This window comes from Schistocerca piceifrons, chromosome X, assembly GCF_021461385.2.
Source record: "Schistocerca piceifrons isolate TAMUIC-IGC-003096 chromosome X, iqSchPice1.1, whole genome shotgun sequence".
Taxonomy (NCBI): Eukaryota; Metazoa; Arthropoda; class Insecta; order Orthoptera; family Acrididae; genus Schistocerca; species Schistocerca piceifrons.
In genome coordinates, this window is record NC_060149.1 from 522,623,741 (window position 1) to 522,647,374 (window position 23,634).

General features: G+C 39.3%; 1 pseudogene; it reads left to right on the plus strand.

Annotated features, from left to right (window-relative positions):
* Nucleotides 1-1,709: 1,709 nt before the first annotated feature.
* LOC124724029 lies at nt 1,710-1,827 on the plus strand (annotated as a pseudogene).
* Nucleotides 1,828-23,634: the final 21,807 nt, after the last annotated feature.

Sequence of the window (23,634 nt, forward strand, 5' to 3'; positions counted from 1 at the left end):
ACTACTGCGTAACACCGTAATACACACTCTCTTCAATGATCGTCCGTCACGATTGCTTAACACATACTTTCGTCCGAGTTGTAACTTGTCGTGTGATATTTTTCCGCTTTACCTGTAGATGGTATGAATCTTCGATACGGTGCCTCTTAAAACACCAAACATTTCGGTCCCCTTGGTAGCGCAAGCAACCACCATATGTGGACCACCAGTTTTCTTGTTCGAATTCACTTAGCTCAGGCATTATGCACCTCACAGCTACACAGAACACCGCTCTGGCCAGACTGACACTTTCAACTTTTGAGGACATTACACAGGTGCCGTTACCCTCAAACACAGCAGCTCAACCGGCAGGCTTGCCTAGCATATACTTTTATGTTCAACCATCCCTTCCTCGCGGTGTTTCCATATTTTTTCCACCCCCTTTACATACACTGTTGATCCAAAACATTATGGCCACCTGCTTAATAGAGTTCTGATGCACGTTTGGAACACAATACGGTAGCGATTCTTTGTGCTATGTATCTACAAATTCTTGGTAGATTTTTCGGAGGTATGTCGCATCTACCCACACGTAATTATGGGCTAGTCGCTTGCAGGGGCGGAGCTCGTGCCGGCAGCGGCCCAGGACTTCCACCGGGTCCAGATTAGGCAAATTTGGTGGCCAAGACATCAGCTCGAGTTTACTGTCAAACCACTGCAGCACGATTCTCGCCTTATGATTCGGACAGTTTCTCTACTGGAAAACACCATCGCCTTCGAGGGAGAAATTAAGCTCGATCTGCAATATTGTTCAAGTAGTCCACAGCTGTCACGCTGCTTTCAATTACTACCGTGTGTCTCACGTAAATCTACGTGAGTAGCACAATACTGTCTGTCCCTACCCGCCTGCTCCCGTGGCGCGGTGCTATGGAGCCGCCGTTCGCCTCAGTGACGGTATATCCGATCATGTCCATCGACCCATCGTAAATGCTTTATACAGCGTGCAAGCCTCCGACCACGTTCTGTGATGAAGCTTGGACGTTGAAGACCTAGTCGCTACTCGTGGTTTCACCTTCCTTGACCTACCTTCTACATTTGCTCCAAACAGTAGAACGTTATTTTCCGCATACGTAAATGATCTGGTGGACTGGGTGAGCAGCAATCTGCGGTTGTTTGCTGATGATGGTGTGGTGTACTGGAAGGTGTAGTTGTTGAGTGACTGTAGGAGGGTACAAGATGACTTAGACAAAATTTCTAGTTGCTGTGATGAGCGTTTGGGGTCATTGGCCGGGAGGCCCCTTGCCGGGCAGGTCCGGCCGCCTTCGTGCAGGTCTTATTACATTCGACGCCACGTTGGGCGACCTGTGCACCGGACGGAGTTGGAATAATGCTGAAAGCAGCACAACACCCAGTCCCTAAGCGGCGAAAATCCCGACCCAGCCAGGAGTCGTACCTGGGCCCGTACGACGGCAATCCGTCACGCTGACCACTCAGCTATAGGGGTGGACGTTGCTCTGATGTATGACAGTTAGTCCTAAATGTAGAAAAACCAAAAGTTCGAATATAGCGTTAGCAACAAGCTGCTTGACATGGCCACGTCGATTAAATATCTAGGCGTAATGTTGCAAAGCGATATGAAATGTAATGAGTATGTAAGTGTTACAGTAGGGAAAGCGAATGGTCGACTTCTGATTATTGGGAGAGTTTTAGGAGAGTTTGATTACGTGTAAGCTAACGGCCTTGCCGCAGTGGTAACACCGGTTCCCGTCAGATCACCGAAGTTAAGCGCTATCGAGCTGGGCTAGCACTTGGATGGGTGACCATCCGGTCCGCCGAGCGCTGTTGGCAATCGGGGTGCACTCAGCCCTTGTGAGGCAAACTGAGGAGCTACTTGATTCAGAAGTAGCGGCTCCGGTCTCGCAAACTGACATACGACCGGGAGAGCGGTGTGCTGATCCCACGCCCCTCCATATCCGCATCCAGTGACGCCTGTGGGCTGGGGGTGACACGGCGGCCGGTCGTCACCGTTGGGCCTTCCAAGGTCTGTTCGGCTGGAGTTTAGATGGTTACCTGTAAAGGAGACCGCATGTTAGACACTAGTATGACCAATTCTTGAGTACTGCTCTAGCGTTTTGGAGTCGACCCAGGTCAGATTGAAGGAAGACATCGAAGTCATTCAGAAGCGGGCTGTTAGGTTTGTTACTGGTAGGTTCAGATATTCACGTATTACGAAAATGCTTCGAGAAATCAAATGGGAATCGTTGGAGAGAAGGCGACGTTATTTTCGAGGAGCACTATTCTGTAAATGTCCGCCCCTGGTAGCTGAGTGGTAAGCGCAACGGAATATCATACCTACCGGCTCGGGTTCGATTCCCGGCTGGGTCGGAGATTTTCCCCGCTCTGGGACTGGCTGTTGTGTTGTCCTTATCATCATCATTTCATCCTCATCGACACGCAAGTCGCCGAAGTGGCGTCAACTCGAAAGACTTGCACCAGGCGAACGGTCGACCCGACGGGAGGCTCTAGCCACACGGCAATTCCATTTCCATTATTCTGTTAATTAAGAGAATCAGCACCTGAAGCTGACCGCACAATGATTCTACTGCTGCCAACGTACATTTCGCTTAAGGACCACGAAAATAAGAGAAATTAGGACTCTGCGGAGGCATATAAATAATCGTTTTTCCCTCATTCTATTTGCGAATGAAATGGGAACGGAAATGATTAGTAGTGGTACAGAATACCCTCCACCAAGCATTGAACAGTGGTTGTGGAGTATGTATGTTGATGTAGGTGTAGATGTAGAACAGTCTATGAACCTCGCCGTTGGCGAGATGTTCGTTTCCAAGCTCCGTGCCATGACAACCCGTCCCTTGTCAAAGTCGCTCATATCAGTGGATTTCCTATTTGCGGCCCTTGTCGCCGGTAGAATAATTCCCCATTCGTCTCATCTCCGCATTTACACTTTCGTTCCCGCATCATGTGCCCGTCACGGAACCAGGTAGTATTTAGTCTCGTGGTAGGCAGTGGCCATAATGTTTTGTCTCACTAGTGTAGGAGGACACTGTCAACTCGTAACTTAGTTGTTATATTATGGCTTGTAAAATAGCAAATAACTCTCCGACAGCTATTGCTATTCGTGAAAATGATGTGGGAGGAGATCTGAATTATTAGCCGCCACCAAGAAACCATTTAAACTACAGTACGCGCCACTCATACAAGTGGTCTTTGTCGGAGTAGCTTCGGCAAGAGGGTCACGAGGAAACAACGGCGTGACCACTTTCGCAAACGTGTGTCAACGTCAAGCGCCATTTCAAGCTGGTTATACGGGATGCTTTGCAACGCGGATGTCAGATGTCACGTACAACCCGCGGTAAATGCTAGACAGTCATAGCTACAGGTATGTGGCTGGGATAGGTCCTACTGAGAGTAGATGGAATCTAGCCTAAATACTTTACAGCGTATCAGTTGCCTCACTATCGATAGCTCAATAAATATCCATAATGAATAAACACAGTGGAACTCTCACTCCCTCAGTAACTCGTGAATTCCCAGCTACATCTAATTCAGAAGTCCGCGAGATACGTTTCAGTTTTTGGTGGACAGTAGTTTTGATTCCTGAACCATCATTTACCCCTATTTGCTGCTCCATTCGCAAGTGGTGTCTGGGAAGAACTTCACTGCTTATCTCGTTGCACTTTGCATGTACATGCATCCTAGTACATACTAAAATCCCTGTGCTACCTGCCATACCGTACTACGCCGCTTTACAGTATTGGAAATCAGTATAAAGGCACGGATAGTTATGGTAAAATTAACATTGCTGGCTGGAACAGTTGTGTACAACGTATATGCAATAGCATGAGGTCCAGTATACTGACAAATGCAGTCAGATGATACCGCATTTGATGCCAGTAGAACAGCGTATAATAAAGACATCAAATATTCAGGCGGTAGAAGGTGGAACTCAATATGAAGTCAGTCGTCTCTTTGGGATGTTACGACTATGCACATGTGCCATTACTGCAAATAGGAACCACACTTCATTAGTGACAGTGCGTGTTGTTTACATAAACCATGATTGTGACAATTTCGCGCGGAAGACAGTTATCATTAGATGGAAAAGCGACAATTGGTGCATACAAGGAAATGGGACACTATAATCGTCAAAGTGCCAAGACGTTAAACCGTTCAAGTACAGCGATTGATAATTTCGTTAGATTGGGCGCACGATATGGACAGAACGTAAAATGTGGGCTAAGCAGAAAATTATTTGAGGTATGGAAACAGTTCTTTTAGGGCAAAGCAAGGGCCACAAACCGTTATTCTTCTCAACTTGTTGCTGATTTACAGTTGTCAATAGCTATTTAACGTGTACGATAAATTTTCTCAAATGACAAACATCTTGCATTCAAGAAACGACTGCAGAAACCTGCTCTAACACCCAAACACAAGTAGGCTAGATTGTAGTTTGCTCAAAAACGTATGTCATGGACTTCAGAATTGTATAAATTGATCTTCAGCGATGATAAGATGTTTAATTTAGATGGTCATGATGGATTTCAGTATTATTGGCATGATCTGAGAACAGAGCAGCAGGTAGGTATGAGTAGAAATTTTGGTGGTGGAACTGCTATGATTTGGGTAGCCTTGTGTGCTAAAGCTAAATCAAGCTTTGCTTGGCTGAACACTACAATGAACTCTTAACATGTACACTGAGGTGTTAGAGACAGACCTGATTAGAATGTATGAGAATATAGGGGACGAAAGAAAAATGTTTCAACAAGGTGATGCATTCATGCATCTTTCTGCTACAACCAAGAGTGGTATGAAGATAAAACTATCGATATCTTGCCCTGGCCTGCACGTAGTCCAGATATAAACCTCCTGGAAAACCGTTGGGGAATACTTGTAAGGAATGTTTATCGCAGTGGAAGGCAATTTGAGGTCGTATGTGAGCTGAAAAGTGCGATAAGAGAAGAGTGGGCGACAATTTCACTGCAAGAAATACAAACCTTAACAAAATCAACGCCGAAGAGAATTTTTGAGGTAATTCCGAAGAACGAAGGTTGGACAAAGTACTAAAGATGCAATAACACAACAGGACAGTGAGTGCCTGTATACCATTTTCCACTTAGGAAAAGCGAACGCCTTATTTTGCTACTCATGTTATGATAGAAACAATGTAATTCCGTCATGATTGTTTATGTCTTATATGTATCTACTACTTTCATAATAAATTCTATATAGTATGCTACAGACATTGTATAAGGGGCATTCAAATGAAACCCGGTCACTGGTGTAAAGTGATAGCAACGATTTTATTAATTCAAAATACACAGTACACATACTCAAAAATAGTCCCCAACACTAGAGGAAGAAGTCAAAGTAACAATCGCAGTACAGAAGTCGGTGTTCACAACGAAATATCGAGACGATAGTCCAGCTAGCAGTCCAGAGGATACATACAGACAAAACGAAATCTTACTTACCTTTCGTCACGTATGGAACTAACTCCGCTACGGGTTACAGAGTCATTAAAATTTAATAAAATTTTTCCAGAGCATAATTACTAGAAAATACATTCATTGCAATAAAGAAGATAAACTGGAATCTCTGAAATTTTATCCATCAATATTGCCAGAACCTTCATCTGCAGTAATACAATTATTTGTCTGAAAAAAAACTGATTCAACGAATAACCAAAAGTAAAGACCTGAAAACGCATCCTAATAAAATTTAGACGGAAACCCCCTATCTCGCTTACCTCTCCAGCAAAGAAAAGTCGTAAATACGCCCGTGGTATTCGGTCCTACAGTGGTGGAAATCAGTATAAAGGCAGGTTTCCTACGAAAGTAAAAGTATGAGGTTCATTCAAATGAAACTTGGTTAGTGCATCATTTTTTGCCTTACACGTGAGGTGGCACCACGTAACTGCGGGTATGGTGGCGCCATAAATTTGTAGAGAGACTGACGCGTGCGCACATTTATCCCATTGCGACACTAGCCGATCGATTCCATTCCTGAAGAAGTTGGTAGGCTGATGTCGGATCCAGGCCTGGACCCAGTCACACACTTCTTCGTCCGTTGCGAATCGATGTCCGCGAATAGCTTGTTTTAGAGCTCCAAATACATGAAAGTCACACGGTGAAAGGTCGGGACTGTATGGTGGATGTTCCAGCTATTCCCACAGAAACCGCTGCAATGTCGTCTTCACCGCATTGGCCGTGTGTAGACGGGCATTATCATGCAAGAGTATAACGCCATTGGGTAACGTGCATCGGCTTTCGACTTTATGCCTCGTGTAAGGTTCTGTAAAGTGGCTTGATAATGCTGGGCAGTGATCGTGGTTCCCCGTTCCAGGGACTCGACAGGCAGTGGGCCTTTGTGGTCGAAAAAGAAGGACTTCATGACCTTACCAGAACTGGTGTGCACGGCCTTTGATTTCTTTGGAGGTGGTGAAGTCGCATGTTTCCACTACTTGCTCTGACGCTTACTTTCCGGTTCAAAATGGTGACACCCTGTTTCGTCACCTGTGACAATTCGAGACAGAATGCCGTATTGTTCCCCAAGATAACATTGGAGGTCAGTCAAAGAGAGCGCCATTCGAATATTGCGCTGCGCGGCGGTCAATTGGTGGGGAACCCACTCCGCACAGATTTTTCGAAAGTTCAAGTGTTGATGCATTATGGTGTGGGTGGTGCCCACGCCAATACCCAGTAACCGATGGATATCGTCCACGGTGATTCTGCGGTTGTCCAAGATTAAGGCATTCACTTCAGCAACCATTTCTGGTGTGATAACATGATGAGCCAGTCCAGGACGATCATCGTCTTCCAGTGACTCACGCCCCGCAAGGAATCGTTTGCGCCATTCCACAGCACTTGAACGACTCACAATGTACTCACCGTACACAGCCTTCATCCATCGATACATTTCACGGCCTGCAACTCCCTCCGCCGCCAAAAATCGAATCACTCTTCGTTGTTCCTCCTTACTCACCTGAAGGATCGGTAGTGGACGATAACTTGTGTGACCACCTTCTCTTCGACGTGAAACCACACTGGCGGTATGCAACATCAAACGGTGCGCACGCGTCAGTCTCTACAAATATATGACACCACCATGCCCGCAGTTACGTGGTGCCACCATAAGTGTAAGGCAAAGGTTGACACACTAACCAAGTTTCATTTGAATGAACTTCATACTTTTACTTTCGAAGGAAACCTGCCTTTATACTGATTTCCACTACTGTAGGGCCGAAAACCACGGGCGTATTTACGACTTTTCTTTGGTGGAGAGGGGAGCGGGGTAGTGGGTTTCTGTCTAAATTTTATTAGGATTCGCTGCGATGCACAAAGGACAGAGCAAGACCACTCAGTCTATTTTGATTTTTACTGTTCCATAGGTAGGTTTTTAAACGTTTTAAAGTCTAAACTGCTTGCTCATACTCTGTTGTCATTGGGAAAGTGACTAGAATTCGGGACAGAGTTGCAGTGTTGGAGAAAGTTCTGAATTACATATATCTAACGCCGCAAAAGCGTTGCCAGGTCTTTGCTTTTCGTTATTCTTTGAATCATGTTTTTTTTTCAGGCAAAGAATTGTACAACTGCAAATAAAGGTTCTGGTAATACTGATTGATAAAATTTGACAGACTCCAGTTTATCTTCTTTATTGCAGTTAATGTATTTTCTGGTAATTATGCTCTGGAAGGATTTTATTAAATTTTAATATCTCTGAAACCGGTAGCGGAGTTAGTTCCATACGTGATGAAAAGTAAGTAAGATTTAGTTTTGTCGGTATATATCCTCTGGACTGCTAGCTGAACTATTGTCTCGATATTTCATTGTGAACACCGACTTCTGTACTGCGATTGTTACTTTGACTTCTTCTTCGAGTTTTGAGGCCTCATTAAACAGATTTTTGAATTATTTATTATTGAACATTTTAAAGAACATAGTTCTTATTATAGGAAACAGCGATCTATAATTATTATAAATAAACGGGGAAGAGTCTTTATCGCATAAATTTTTTGAAGTGGTGACATATACCAACAGCCACAAGCAAGAGGGTTGCCATGCGCCACCATCTCCCGCAGACATTTATGGTCTGAAGATGATCTTATCATAAGATCGAAACCGGTCACCACATTAAAAAATTTATGCGATCAAGACTGTTTCCCGTTTATTTATTTATCATTAACCTGTATCATTTCTCCTAATCCACTGGACACATTGCTGTTGTACTGTAACTCAACATCAAGAACACAGATGACATCTTCAAACGTTCTGAAAAATGAATGGCTTAATGAGAAGATTTTTCCAGCAGCACAGGAGAAAGAATGAGCTTGCTTTTTGAACAATTTCTTTGTTATAGACGATTCTAACTACTGAAGAACATCCCCTGTGACTAAAAAAATTGCTTTAAATCGCAGACTGGCCTCATGTTTGTAAATACACCATGTTTCATACAGTAACGCAAATGGTGAATGTTTAGTCGTCGGCAATAAATCTTTGACAGACTGTTTCAGATTATGTTCTGGAGAACTTCTAAAGAAGTTTCTGAAGTACTGTACTGCCCCCATGCAATCGTTGATAGCCTGCAGAGAACATTAATCAGATAAGGCTTGATTTAAAGAGTAGGTACCACTGTGTATATAAACAGCCACTGTGTATTATTTTCTAATGAAAGCTTGTTGGTCATGCATATGATCGCTAACCACCGCTGCTCCATCATACCCCAGACCCACCAAAAATGCACACCTAACACTTATTAGTTTTCCGTTCTGGCACATAGCAGGCCTAGTCATGCATGTGTACCCTTTGCATATCCATTTAAATCCCACACCAGCCAATGAATTAAGAAAGTCATTTCCCGTATACCAATCGCTATGAATGTCGTGTAGCCTTTCAGAAAACAACAGTTAACTTCTTTACTAGCTCCAGTTGCACACCTGAAATAACTTCAAAAGCATTAAAAATAGCGCAAACATAAATTGTGTAACTTGCCATTAGAAGCAAGACATTAAAATGTTTTTGTAAATACATCAGAAGATGAATGAATCTAAACACAGAGTCATTAAGTAATTAATTAAACAGTATTTTGTTTGTAACAGTGTATATTACGTAATTGTGGTATACACCACTTCTAACAAACACCGAACAACGTGCTCCAGTACGCGGCCGCCAAATACATCGCTGGCCGCACATTTCTGGGCGGCCCACTGCTTCCATCGCTGGCCGTCTTCACACGCACGCTCCCTTACGTGGCCGAGAAATACATCGCTGGCCGCACTTCGGGCGGTTCGCGGCTACCATCGCTGGCCGCCTTCGCGAGCGCGCGTTTGTCAGCACACAGCAATTGGCTACGCCAGGAAACATTGCGATTGGTTTTCCCTGGAAAACAGCGACCCCAGCCAATGGCTCCATTAACTAGCAAGCCTTATATAAACCCGGCCGCCGCCGCAAACGACAGTTCTCATCGGGAAGTGCAGTACGCCGTGTTCCAGCTGCTTCTGGATGACTCGCCGCACCACTCGAGGTTACCCCTGGCTGCTCGGCGGAAATCTTGCGACTTCACTTGGAGAAACTGAACTTCACTGGACTTGGGAATAATTACGGGACGTGCACCCCACCATGCACATTTGGACATTGGTATAACCAAACTTTAATTACGCATTACTACTGAGTGTGAGCCTGGGTAGACGCTTGGCTAACATAATTGTTAAAAAGTGATTTGTGAATTAATAAACTAGACTGAAGAGGTTATTGTGTTATTCCTGGTTATAACACAATAAAATGGCGACGAGCACGCACCAGGAGACGTTGGAAGATCTCGTCAAGAAACTTCGCCAGCAGCAGGACGAGAACCACATTCTGCTACTCAACACCCTCCAGCCACGTATACAAGGGTTCATGCAGACGCAGGCCTCGCAGCAAGTACCGCCGTTTCCATCTTTTGAAGAAACGTTAGAGGACTGGGAAGCCTACGAATCCCGATTGCTGGAACATTTCCATGCTTTCAAGGTAACTGACGTTGGCCTCATGAAATCTTTGTTTTTGTCTTGGTCTAAACCTGAGATTTATCGGCTCTTGTGCAAACTGGGCCCCTTATCAAAACCTTGGGAGCTGACTTTTCTCCGAGATTCGCTCGTTGCTCACTAAATATTACCAGCGCCATACCCATGTTATTTCATCTCGAGTCGCCTTTTACCAATGCAAGAAACAGCCGAATCAGACGCATAGAGAGTGGGCAGCGGAATTGCAAAGCTTGGGGCGACGACGTCACTTTGTTACCTCTAAAAATAAGGACTCCTACGCCGAAGAAATGATCCGGGACATGATAATCAGGGGTACGCCAGACAGCTCTTCAGCTCGTCGACCCCTCCTTGGATAAAGTCTTGGACTTGGCACAAAGCTTCGAGGTGACCCGTGCAGCAGGCAAGAAACTAGAATCATGGGTCGACATTGCAGCAGTCAATGTAAACACATCAGAGCCGGCGGCTAAGGCCCACTCGAGTGATGATTCCGAAATAGCGATAGTGCGGGCAGGCCGCCGGTCTACTCAGCAGTACCGTCCGCCACCTCGCTCCAACCGCTCAAACCGGTCGTGGGTGCCAAAACGTTTGCCATCTTGTCCTGATTGTTTTAAAAAACATCAACGAGATGACTGTCCTGATCGATGGGCCTTTTGCTACAAATGTGGGCCATTTAGCTTCTGTGTGTCGAAAGTCCCGCCGGCCGCAGCAGCCTTCGGATCTTCCGATGGATGTTAATCTGATCGCCGCTATTGATCATCAGGAGACCACCAATAGGCTTTTTGTTGAAGTCCTGATTGCGGAAAAACCGATTCAATTACAGGTCGACACTGGCGCAGCCGTGAGCATTCTAAATTACGCCACATATTTGAGACTTGGCGCTCCTCCCTTGCACGACACGCAGCGACGCCTCATGGCGTATGGTAAACATTCCATTCCAGTCCGCGGTCAAGTCGACTTGCCGACGACATACCGGAATGTCACCCGCCAGGTCACCTTCTTAGTCGTTAATAGGGATTCCTCTGAGAATTTATTTGGGCTGGACGCATTTCGGAAATTTGGTTTTTCAATCGACGATTCTGTGAATTTGGTGTCGGACGAGGTTCCGTACTCGGATCTGGACAGGCTTTGCCAGGATAATGCAGACTTGTTCACCCCCGGCCTCGGTTCCGCAAAGAATTTTGAGGCACACATCACACTGAAACGCAATGCGCGGCCTCGGTATTTTCGTGCCCGTGCCGTTCCTTTAGCTCTCAGAGATCAAGTGAAGAAGGAGTTGGACCGCCTCACGGCAAGTGGCGTTCTTGAGCCTATTCCTTCTAGTCAGTGGGCTACTCCCCTCGTCGTTGTTCGGAAGCCGTCAGGGCAGCTCTGTCTCTGCGACGACTTTAAAGTAACAGTTAACGCCCAATCAGAGATCGAGACATATCCTATTCCAAAGCCGGAGGAGTTGCTGTCCAAATTGAAGGGTGGAAAATTCTTCTCGAAAATAGACCTCGCTGAAGCATACCTACAGCTCCCACTTGATGCCGCATCTCAGCAGTTCCTGACCCTCAACACACCGCGCGGATTATATCGTCTGAAACGCCTTATGTTTGGGATCGCCAGTTCCCCTGCTATTTTCCAGCGGTTTTTGGAACAATTAGTTCTTAAAGTGGATGGACGCATTAACTATTTGGACGGCATCGTGGTGACGGGTCGTACGACGGAGGAACACCTTCACAACCTGCAATCTTTATTCCATGTCTTACGGGAGGCTGACGTAAAATGTAGGAAAGAAAAATGTTGTTTTTTCCAACCTGAAATTGAGTACCTGGGCCACGTCATTTCCTGTTCGGGTGTTCGTCCGTTAGAGAAACATATAGAAGCCATCATCAAGCTGCCACGACCTACAACGCTGACACAAGTTCGTTCCTTTCTGGGGAAGATTTCATATTACCGAAAATTCTTACCCGCGGCTGCGACGGCAACTGCCCCCTTGTCTCAGTTATGCAAAAAAGGGGTTCCTTTCGAGTGGACGCCGGCATGCGACCGCGCCTTCCACAGGTTGAAATCCCAATTACTGGAGGCCCCGTGCCTCGCACGTTTTGATCCTACTAAGCAAATCGTCATTGCAACGGATGCCTCGCATACAGGCATCGGGGCGGTCCTGGCTCACAGGGAGGCAGATGGGTAGAAGCACCCTGTGGCCTATACATCGAAAACATTAAGCGATACGCAACGCCGGTATTACCAAATTGAAAAGGAGGCACTGGCCATCGTCTTCGCCTTAAAGAAGTTCCATGTTTTTGTGTATGGTACAAAGTTTCATCTCATTATGGATCATAAACCCCTCATATCATTGTTCAATCCTGCAGCAAGGATCCCTGACCGGACTGCTCACCGTCTTCAGCGCTGGGCTTTGTTTTTGGCACAATACCAGTATCAAATCCACTTTCGCAACACAACCGAGCATGCCAACGCTGATGCCCTCTCCCGCCTTCCATGGGGACCGGATTTGGAGTTCGACAAAGACGAAAATTCTGTGTTTTCACGTAGACGAAGAAGCACAGGCCACGGTAGAGGCGTTTCCCATTACCAGCTCTCGGGTAGCGGACGCAACCAGTAACTCGAGGTGCTCTGACAAGTCTGTCGTCACGTACGTAATGGATGGCCCGAACGACCGCCTCCCACGGCTTCTGCGGCGTTTCGTCAGTTCTTTACTGTCCGCCATCAGCTTCAGTTGGTTGACAGGGTCCTTCTACTTCTTTCGGACGACGGACATCCACGGGTCGTCATTCCGCAGTCTTTACGTCAGCAGGATCTGCACCTGTTACACCAAGGTCATTGGGGGATATCCCGGACGAAGCTTTTGGCTCGGCGGATCACATACTGGCCCGCTATGACTCAGGAGATTGAACGGCTCACGCAGACGTGTCCCTCCTGCCAACGCCAGCAGGCAGCTCCACGACATTCCTTTGCCTCTTGGCCACCATGTGCTCGCCCTTGGGAACGGGTGCACCTTCATTTTTCTGGGCCGGTGTTTAATGCCATGTTTTTTATTGTCGTCGACGCATATTCCAGGTTTCCATATATTGTCCGCTGCAACTCCGTTTCCACCTCCACCACTACTGCAGCCTTAGAAAAAATATTTGCCATTGAAGGTCTGCCGGAGGTTCTCGTCTCGGATATCGGTCCGCAGTTCCGCAGTGAGAATTTTCGGGTTTTCTGTGCCCGGCATGGCATTCGCCACATTCCGACGCCCCCTTTCCATCCTCAATCTAATGGTGAGGCAGAGAGGATGGTCCGCACCTTCCAAACACAGATGAAGAAATACCTCCAGGATCACTCCCCCAATGCATCTCTTACTTTTTTCTAGAGCAGTTACAGGTCCACACCCATCGGAGATAAAAGCCCGGCGGAACTTCTTCACGGACGGCAGCCCCGGACCCTCTTGAATCTGCTTCTGCCGACACCTCGGTTGGCTCCGTCGCTGTCTGCTTCTCGTTTCCGCCCAGGTACTCTGGTGTGGGCGAAGGGCTTCGGCCGACAACCAGCCTGGATTCTGGCCACCATCATCCAGGGCAGGGGCAGGAAAGTCTTCCGGGTTCAACTTCCCGACCGGGAGGTTCTTCGACATGCCAATCAGCTTCGCCCTCGCCTGCCTTCCCAATCGTTTTTCTTCTCCCCCCCTCGGGATATTCTCCTCCCGTCCCCCGCTTCCCCTGATTCCTCACGCCAACCAGAGGAGGACACGCCAGGGTGGTCCTCGCAGTTGGCCCCCAGTCGGCTCACGGACGACGCCTCCCAGCCCAAGCTTCTTTCCCCGGACGTGGACCAGACCCAGCCACAGCCAGCCAGGGACTCCGTGGTCTGCCCCGATCCCCACCACCAGGTCACTCCGGATGCCAATGAAGACATGCTACTGGTTCCCCCTGCACTGCCTCCTCTGCTGCCGTGATCTGCACGCTATAACCTTCGCCCCCGGCCAGGGCGTTTTCGCCTGTATGCTCCTGTGCCCAGTCTCACCGCCGACGCCGAGGTTTCGGAGGAGGAGGACGCCATGGACGTAGCGTTCATTCGCAGCCAATGTTTCCACGCTTCCCCACGGGGGAAGGGGTGTGGTATACACCACTTCTAACAAACACCGAACAACGCGCTCCAGTACGCGTCCGCCAAATACATCGCTGGCACCACTTCTCTGGGCGGCCCACTGCTTCCATCGCTGGCCGTCTTCACACGCACGCTCCCTTACGTGGCCGAGAAATACATCGCTGGCCGCACTTTTCCGGGCGGTTCGCGGCTACCATCGCTGGCCGCCTTCGCGCGCGCGCGTTTCTCAGCCCACAGCAATTGGCTACGCCAGGAAACATTGCGATTGGTTTTCCCTGGAAAACAGTGACCCCAGCCAATGGCTCCATTAACTAGCAAGCCTTATATAAACCCGGCCGCCGCCGCAAACGACAGCTCTCATTGGGAAGTGCAGTACGCCGTGTTCCAGCTGCTTCTAGATGACTCGCCGCACCACTCGAGGTTACCCCTGGCTGCTCGGCGGAAATCTTGCGACTTCACTTGGAGAGAATGAACTTCACTGGGCTTGGGAATAATTATGGGACATGCACCCAACCATGCACATTTGGACATTGGTATAACCAAACTTTAATTATCCATTACTACTGAGTGTGAGCCTGGGTAGACGCTTGGCTAACCTAATTGTTAAAAAGTGATTTGTGATTTAATAAACCAGACTGAATAGGTTATTGTGTTATTCCTGGTTATAACAGTAATGTTTTCAGTTTTCGAACAGTGATCATAATTTTCAGTAGTTTTATGTTATTACTTACATTTAGTGTGCTGTCAGAGTAATGGTGGGGCTGAATACAGCAAGTATGTGACTATTACTCTTCAAATAAGCAACAATGATTGAACATGTGCATGCCATTGTATAATCCCGCAGTGAGTCACACCACTGACATGAAATGCTTAATGTAAAGTAGCCACTTTAAGGTTTCTAGAAACAAGGTGTTACTTCTGTCCTTAAGAAAAGAAAATGTCGGATTGTTCGGAGTTTATCTGTTTTTCGAAAAATGTAAAGTTTGTGAACTAATTTAGTTAAATTCGAAGTTGGGGATTGATCAAGAAGGGAAATTACTGTGCTGTCCGTGAAAAGCTATGAAGGTGTTTGGCTAAATTATATTCCAGCCGGTCAGAGAGGATAATGGTAGTTTGTTTTAGAAATAGGAGAGATTTGCCTTTGCTCATGATAAGGAGTTATGATTGAATTTTCTTGTTCGACGTTCATAAAAATGTTGTAATTAACTTTTCCTCAGACGATTAGTGGTTAAGTTATTATATCTCTTATAAATTATGTTTCTGGATTTTTAGACAGAATTACGACTTTCTTCCTAATTCCGTTTGGCTTGCTATCTAGTCATATGTCAGAAACATCAGATTAGTCAATGCTGGTGAAGTGTGTTGTACTGTCCATGCATATTAAATGATAACCACCGTGTGAAGTTCCCAACCGTTTATTGACTGGCAAAAGTTGCAGTACTTTGGACAGCAGGCCCTGAATCCTATACTAGAGAGAGAATGTACTATGTGAGTCAAGGAAATAATTTAAACTACACGGAGCTGACAAAAGTCATGGGATACCTTGTAATACCTGTCGGATATCCTTTTCCCAGCTTAATACCGCAGCTCGACATGGCATGGAGTAAACAAGTCATTGGAAGTCCGCTCTGAAGTACTGTGCCATGCTGCTTCTATTGCCATCCATCATTGCAAAAGTGTTGGTGATGCAAGATTTTTTGCACAAATAGACCTGTCGATTATGTCTCATAAACGTGCAACGGGTCTGACCCAGTAGCTGAGTGGTCAGTGCAAAAGAATGTCAATCCTAAGGGCACGGGTTCGATTCCCGGCTGGGTCGCAGAGTTTCTCCCCTCAGGGACTGGTTATTGTGTTGTCCTAATCGTCATCATTTCATCCCCATCGACGCGGAAGTCGCCGAGGTGGCGTCAAATCGAAAGACTTGCACCCGGCGAACAGCCTACCTGATGGGAGGTCCTAGTCACACGACTTACGTAACGTACGATGGGAGTCATGTCCGGTGCTCTGGGTGACCAAATTATTGGCACAAACTGTCCAAAATGTTCCTCTAAGCAGTTGCAAACAATTGTGGCATGGGGACAAGGCGCTTTCTCATCCATAAAAATTCCATCGTTCTTTGGGAACATGGAGTCCATAAACGGCAGCAAATGTTCTCCAGGCAGCCAAACATAAGCATTTGCAGTAATCATCGGTAAAGCTGGACTACAGGACCCAGTCCATTCAATGTAAACACATACCACACAATTCTGGAGCCACCAGCAGCTTGCAGAGTGCCTTATTAACAACTTCGGTCCATGACTTTGTGACGTCTACGCCACACTCAAACCGTACCGTCAGTACTTACCAACTGAGATCGGGACTCTTCTGACCAGGTCAAGGTTTCCCAGTCATCTAGGTTCCAAGCAATATGGTCACGAACACAGGACAGTAGAATATATTTGTCGGTTCTGGTGCAGTAATGTAACATTAAAATAAATTCTGTATTGTATACATAAAGCAACCTATTTTTAACAGTTAAATTAAAAATTCAGTATGTTTAATTAAATCAACCGATTTTATTAACATTAACTAAATCACCTATTATTTACAATAAAACAACTAAATACAAAAAACAACTGATTTCTAACTTCATTATTTAATTTACTGCATGATTGCAGTATAATAATATGTATTATTTAATAAAAGTAAGTTATTTGTAAGATATCACATTATGAAATATGTAAATTAATTAAACTGTATTAGTCACCAAAGTACATTATTTTTTAAAATGAAGTTATGAAGATAAGTAAATTAATTAAAATGTATTAGTTACGGAGGTACATTATTTTGAAAAATTGTGTTGTGAATTCTATATCATGAAATTCATTATTTCTATTTTTAAGTTCCTTCATTCCTTTATATTTTAATTTCATTTCTCCTTTTTTAATTATATCAAACTCAAAGTCATCAATTAATTTAGAAAATCTATTTGGTAAAACAGCTTTACAATCATTATTAAGTTCTAGACAAAGTTATTCTCCGAAACTAGCATTTAAATATTCACAGTTAATAATATTATATAAAACATTTATCTCTAACTCATTTACTTTTCTAATTTCTTTAGAAATACTTAAATTTTTAGCTCCTTGATTAAAGGAGTTCCCTTTTATAAAGAAAAAATTTTTTATCAGTTTTACAAAAATAAATTTGTAGTTTATATAAACATATTTTTAAAAAATTGTGATTTTGAACTTATAGGTAAATGATTCATTGAAAATTACCCTTTTTTATTTTTTATAACTATAATAAAAATTATTCATTATAAATGGAGAACAAAAAAGAAATGCAAGCTTAAGAAAAAGATACTTATGAAATAATTGATCTAAGTGAAATAGATATAGATTGTCCTATTTGTTTAAGTGATGAAAATAATAATCACTTTGTTAAAACAAATTGCAATCATATTTTTCATAAAGAATGTATTGATAAATAGTTAAAGGAAAAAGGAAATTGTCCACTTTGTAGAAGTATCATTAAAACATTAGGTGATATATTAGCTACATTTGATTCTTTACCAGTAACTACAACAACTTTTGATCCCTTACTTGATAGAATTGAACAATTTAGAAATCAGTATTATGAATTTGCTGATTCTTATTTTCAAAATAATGTATACAAATAATTTAAAATTAAAATTAAAACAATTATAAAAATTATAATAATTTACTTTCTCACAAATATAATTAATTTTTATATATAAATGGAGCAAGATCAACAAGATTGTTCTCTGAAAACTAAATTTTATAAACATTGTAATACAGAGAAATCAACTGATTATTTTACTCTACAAAAATATACAAAATATGGTTATAGAACCATACAGGCCATGTATAAATAAATATTATGTAAAAAATTATAATAAAAATCGAATTTCTTGTGTTGCTAAATAAAATTATAAGGAACATTAACGACGAAATCCAAATGGAGAACATTCAAAAACATTATTAACAATGAATAATGAAGAAAAAACTACATCTACAATGAATAATGAAGAAGGTGTAACTGTAGAAACATCTATATCTACAAAGAAATATTAAAGTTGACAAGAAATTAAAAATGTAAATTTTTTAAATATAATTCCTTCATATAAAGATAAACATAATAATAAATGTAATAAATTTACTTAAGAGTATATTAAGAATAAGAAAGCTAAAGAAGAAGCATCTTGAACTTTATGATTAATTATCTATTAAATAATAATATAAAATTTTTTGATTAATTAAACATATAACTAAAACTAATTCTTTAAAAACTATTTGATTGTTAAATTAAATAGTAAACTAAATGTTTTAAAAACTAATAATTTTTATTTTTAACTATGATTAACCAATGTGTAAAAAGTAATTGATGAACTAAAAAATAAACTAATTCTCTTTTTTCAATTATCTATTAAATAATAATCCTTACCCAGCTATTAAATAATTATCATTTTGTTAAAAATAATTTTTTAAAAACTAGTGAATTTTTTGTAATAAGTAAAAGAGCAAAATGGAAACACATTGTTACTGAGCTACAACAATTTACAGTTGCAAGTCTTCGTCAGATTTGTAGAACAAATAATTTACAAGGATATTGAAATTTTCTTAAAGCTGATTTAATTACATTTATTGTCAGAAATCATTCAATTATTGTTAGCAATTATACACCTGAAGTAAATGAACATCATACAATTAATGTTACACATTATACACAAGAATTAGGTGAAAATGTTACAAATGTTCTTAAAAATTATACACCTGAAGTAAGTGAAAATCATACAAATATTTTTAGAAATTATACACCTGAAGAAAGGGAAAATCATAAAAGTTATATAACTGAAGAAATTAAAAATTATACAAATATTGTTAAAATTTATACACGTGAAGAAGTAAGTGAAAATGAATCATATATTATTAAAAATAATAATAAACCTAAAATAAGTGAAATTTTTTGGAAATGTTACAATATCACGTTTTTCTGACTTAGGAAAATAAACCATTACAAAGAATATTCCCATTTTCTACAAATATAATTGTAAAACCGAAACAAAGTGGTAGAAAAGCAATTAAATATTACTTAGCTGAAAAAGCATTTACAAATAGATTACAAACCATAAATTTTAAATATAGTATAGATATATTTCATTCATTTCTTAATTGCAGTAAAAACAAAAATTGTCAAAGACTGCTTGAAAGTACATGAAGGTTTAACGACAAAATTTTAATTTATATTGCAATTATAAACTACAAACAAATGAAATAAATGAAAAAGTTTAAGAATTTGGACAACAAACATAAATTATACTATTTTAACATAAAAAGATTTTAGTATATAGTTTTAACATGATAAAAAAGATATATAAGAAAAAATATATCATTTTCAAGCACAAGGATCAGGATGATCATTGAATAGAATTTTTGGTTTACAACTAGCAATTAATAAATATATTGCGGTAAAACAGATCATCCTAAGTCGATTTACCAAAAACAAGGTTGCATTAATGTAAAAAAGAACGATGAAAAATTTTTTCTATGGGCTATAAAAGCTGACTTGTTTCCCATAGATAAAGATGCTGCATGAATAACAAAATATAAAAATGTTGGTCTTGATCTTGAAAAATTTCCTGTATTAGTTAATCACTTTCCAAAAATAGATAAAATAATTAATGTATCTATTAATATCTACTCATTTGATGATGATGACGAAAAATATCAAGGGTATCTATCAAAAATTACAAAGTCTAAAAAGGAAAAACTTGTAAATTTACTTCATTTCAAGAAAGATAATAATTCATGCTATTGTTATACAAAAAAGTTATCTAGAGTTGTATCAAGTCAAATCACCAAACATGAAACTGTAAAGTTTATTAGTGACCTATGTTTACTACATTTTAATAGTAAAGAGAAGTTATACAATAATACACCAAATTGCTTAATGATAGAACCATTAAAAGTTGAAATGCCAAGTGAAGGACAACATATTTATTTTAAAAATTATCAATATACTAAAAGAAACCCATAAGTTGTTTATGTTAATTTTAAAAGTTTGCTTTTAAAAATTTATAATTATGAACCAAATCCAGAAAAACCAAATACAATGAAATATCAAAAACCAGAACCAAGAGGATTTTCTTACTATATTGAATATATAAATCGAAATCATAAAAATCCTCTTGTTTATAGAGGACAATATTATCATAAAAATTTACTGAATGTATAAAACAAGAAGTTAAACGAATTCGAAAAATTTATTCTGAAATTGAGCAAATTATACCACTTACATTTGATGAAAATAAAATACATAATAACTCTAAAGTTCGTACATTTTGCAAATGTAATGAAAGAAAAGAATAAAAAAAAGTTCGTCTTCATGATCATCTAACCGGATAATTTATTGCCCCATTATGTAATAATTATAATTTCAAACTAAAAGAGCTTGATTTTGTACCTATTTATTTACATAATTTATCTGGTTATGATTACCATCTTTTTGTAAATGAACTATGTTATAATAATAAAGAAACAGAACTAATACCAAACAATGAAAATAAATACATTACTTTTGGTAAATATAAAAATGAGTTATGTTTAAACATTTAAATTTATGGCTATTTCACTTGATAATCTTTCAACAAATTTAATGAAACATCAATTAAAAATATTAAAATGTATTTTTCTCCATAATTATTTAATATAAACAGTAGAATAGGTGTTTATCCATATGATTATGAGGATTCTTTGAAAAAATTTGAAGAAGCACAATTACCAACAAAAGAAAAAAATTACAGTAAATTAAATGAATGTAGTATAAATGATGAAGATTATGAACATGCTAAATTAGTTTGGGAAAAATCCTAATCTTGGTGAATATCACGATTTCTATCTTAAAACTGATGTACTACTGTTAAGAGATGTTTTTGAAAACTTTAGAAAATATGTATACAAACATATAATTTAGATCCAACTTGGTATTTTACAGCTCAATGTTTATCTTGGGATTCAATGTTAAAAATTACTGAAAAAACTTGGGTAATTATATTATTATTATATGCTTTTGATGATTGAAAGAGGAATAAGACAAGGAATTTCTCAATCTTCTAAAAGATATCTACAAGCAAATAATAAATATTTAAAAGATTGTAATAATAAAGACATATCATATTATATAATGTATGTAGATGCAAATAATTTATAGGGTTATGCTGAACCAATATTTACCATATGGTGGATTTCAATTGGAAGAGCCAAATAATTTTAATTGTACGAAAATAAATGAAGTTTAAAAGAATTGTGAAAAAGGATATATATTTGAAGTAGATTTAGAATATGCAAAAGAATTAAATGACTTACATAAAGATTTACCATTAGCTCCTGAATAGTAACTTGTTCCAGGTTCAAATGACAGTAAATTAATAACTATGCTACATAAAAAACAAAATTATATAGTACATTATAGAAACCTTAACAATATTTGTCTTTAGGAATGCAACTTAAAAAAATACACAAAGTTTTATAATTTAAACAAACTTGTTGGTTATAGACATATATAGATTTTAAAAATGCAGTTAAGAACTAAAGCTATAAATTATTTTTAAACAAATTCTAAAAATTAACGAATAATTCTGTATTTGGTAAAACAATAAAGACTATAAGAATCAGTCAAGACAAACAATTTGAATCAAAAAGTAAAAAATGAGATAAACTTGTAGTAAACCTAACTTTAAATGTAGAACTATATTTAATGAAAATCTTGCTGCTATTAATAAGAATAATACTGAAATAATATTTGATAAACCTATTTATATATATAAAAATTTATATAGATAAAAATTGTATTTAAGTTAAAGTTTATCTATTTATTTCAATACTTCTAAACCTTTACCTTGTTTTTTGTCTAAGCCTTTATTAATTTATGATTTTTAAGGTAAAACATAACTTTCTACTAAATCAATTTTATTTCATGCATGAATGTGATTTCTTTCCATATCGTTTATTTCTTTATCATAATGTGTCATAATACCATCCATAATATCACATCTTTGCTTTAAATCTAAAAGAAGCTTGTTACATTCTTCTTTATTGACATAGTTATTAAACTGTGTAAAAATGATTGTGTAATCTGGCTTTGTAACAAAATTTAAGAGTTCATTATCAAAGTAATGATTAACTACATCTTTTGCATCACTTGGATACGTTACATTAACGAGTCTTCTGTTTAAACCCAATATTCCTTTTAGTTACTGTAAGAAAATTATTAAAAATTATATAAAATTTTGTTAGAACTTGCTTTGTTCCAGTACTTATTTTTGGATCAATTGATGATTGTAGTTGTTTAATAAATTTTTCTATTTTTTCATTTTCTTCTTAATTTAATGTAGATGTATTAACTACTTGTTAGTTTTGTTTAAATAGATGTATCATATTTCCAAAAATGTCCATTTATTGAAACTAAAATATCTTTCAAATTATAATTCTCACATAGTAATTTTAAAACAAATAAACATAAATGACCACATATTGCTTCATCAAAATTTTGTATTCTTTTTGCATTGTAGTATAGTTCATTTTTTAACTAATTGTTTTGGTATACTACCACCAAATTTACCACACAAATTTTTTATTATTATTTTTATAATAACAAGTGCAATTAATACCAGGTTTAAAAAATGTACCTAAGTTTACTAATTGTAATGGTTTATTTACTAATTCATCATTCATGTATAGACAACGTTAGTTTTAAATTTCTTCTTTTTGTTTTAATAATACATTTGCAATTGCTGCAGATCCACCAGCTAATGAACCAATTGTTTCTAAGTATGGTAATGCAGTTAATAATAATGGTATATATACTCCTTCATGTTGTGTTAATCCTTCACCATCTTTTTTTTCTAAATATTCAATAACCTTTTTAACAACAGAAACACCAAATGTAATAAGTAAATTTCCACCAGTTCTTATCTTTGTTTGCATTTTTGTAGTTTAGTCACAAATGGTTCAATTGCATTTAATTGTTCATCTATTTACCTTTAATTTAATTGATTTTGTTTAGTGTCACCACTAGATAGCAGAATATAATCAATCGAAAAAATTAAAATTTTTTACATAGATAAATATTTGTAAAGATTTTTATATAGTTTAAAAATGTATAAGGAGTTTTTGTATAGTTGAAATATAAAATATTTCTTATATAGGTTAAAAATTTATAAACATTTTTATATAGAGTATATAGTTTGCAAATGTATAAAAAAATTTATATAGTTTCAAAATGTATAAAGATTTTTATATACATTAAAAATTTCTAATAAATTTTACAGTTAGAAATGAATAAAAAATTTTAAATAGTTTTAAAATATATAAAGATTTTTATAATCCCAAATCATTTTCATCAGTATTAACATTAATGCCCATACCTAATATTCTTTTTCCATTCATTATTCCTCCATCTGCTGTTGCTGTAACTTTTTCACCAAGTGAACCGTCATTTGCATACAATTTTATGTTTGCAGCTAA